Source organism: Sinocyclocheilus rhinocerous, unplaced genomic scaffold (assembly GCF_001515625.1).
Source record: "Sinocyclocheilus rhinocerous isolate Xijiao unplaced genomic scaffold, SAMN03320098_v1.1 scaffold42, whole genome shotgun sequence".
Taxonomy (NCBI): domain Eukaryota; kingdom Metazoa; phylum Chordata; class Actinopteri; order Cypriniformes; family Cyprinidae; genus Sinocyclocheilus; species Sinocyclocheilus rhinocerous.
Genome location: NW_015627390.1, coordinates 579,072 through 580,261, shown reverse-complemented (window position 1 = coordinate 580,261; position 1,190 = coordinate 579,072). Strand labels below are relative to the sequence as shown.

Genomic DNA, 1,190 nt, shown 5'->3' with positions numbered 1-1,190 from the left:
ATCCTTTTTTGGTCCACTTAAGCAGTAATGGTGTCTCAGACCTCTTTGTGTTCAGACTGTTGCTTTTTGGATCTAGTCCAGTTCAGTGTTTGATAGCTGACATTATGGCCTCTAAAACTGGAATATTTGTATATTTTGCACAAAAATATAAGTTTCGTACAGCTTTGTAATATTTATTTTGAATTGTTTTCCTTGTCTATGTAATCATGTTTATTTTATAGCACAGAATTTCTGCAGGATTTTTAAGCTCAAATTTAAGACTAAGACCTGCACATATAAAATTGATTGGGGCATTGTTTTAAAATGACTGTAAAAGCATGATTTACAGTTCAGATACGTTTTCACAAAAAAAAAAAAGAAAAAAAAAAAAAAAAAAAAATGTTTAGTTTTTTTTTTTGGACAATGTCTGTGATTCATCACACAAAGAATATTATGTACTTCTGATTAATGCTACTGCTGCTGCTCCATGGTTTCTGTGCTGCATGTATTCAGTGTGCTGGACGTCAACATCTGCATTATGCCATCCTGTCAGCTTCAAGACAAGAAGCAACCTGGGATGGAGAGAATTAGCCTTTACGCTGTTCTGACTAGAGCCGGAGCGCTGGGACTGAGAGAAACCCACTCAACAGCACATTTGATCACAGATGGCCACGGGAGCTTTGAGCCGTCACTCAGAAAGAGCTCCCAGAGACACTTCACTCGCTTCAGACGAATCCAGCTCTCAGGAGCGCTGTGATGCTTGTCGAGGTCACGCTTGTGTCATTCCAGCAAATGGATGGAGAAAGACAACGTTCCCTTCACTTCCATAGGGACGAATGAACAGGCGGAAAGTTTCACTTCCTGTCTGCAGTTGCACAAGTAATCTAACAGTACAGCATTTACCAAGTAATGTAAGACCGCAGTCTTCCTGGACAGAGTTTCCATTACTAGAGAAAATCATATTATTTGGACGCCTCGGTTCTCTCAGTTCTAGATACTGTAACAATGTACATAAACGGAGCTGCCAGTACATGCACATCTGACAATCAAATAAACAAAGAAATATAGCAGATTAATTATACTATATTCATTTGAAATTATATAATAATAATACTACGATTAAAACAAAGCATAATATATTCAGATTAATGTAATAGTAATAATAAATTGCACACACACACATATATACAGTATATATATATATATATATA

The 1,190-nt window shown here is 36.5% G+C and overlaps 1 protein-coding gene across 1 annotated transcript in view; it reads right to left on the bottom strand.

Moving 5' to 3' along the window:
- The window catches only part of LOC107727897 (WD repeat-containing protein 70-like), a 92,162-nt gene that overhangs the window by 17,659 nt on the left and 73,313 nt on the right, over window positions 1-1,190 (bottom strand). The window lies entirely within an intron of this gene.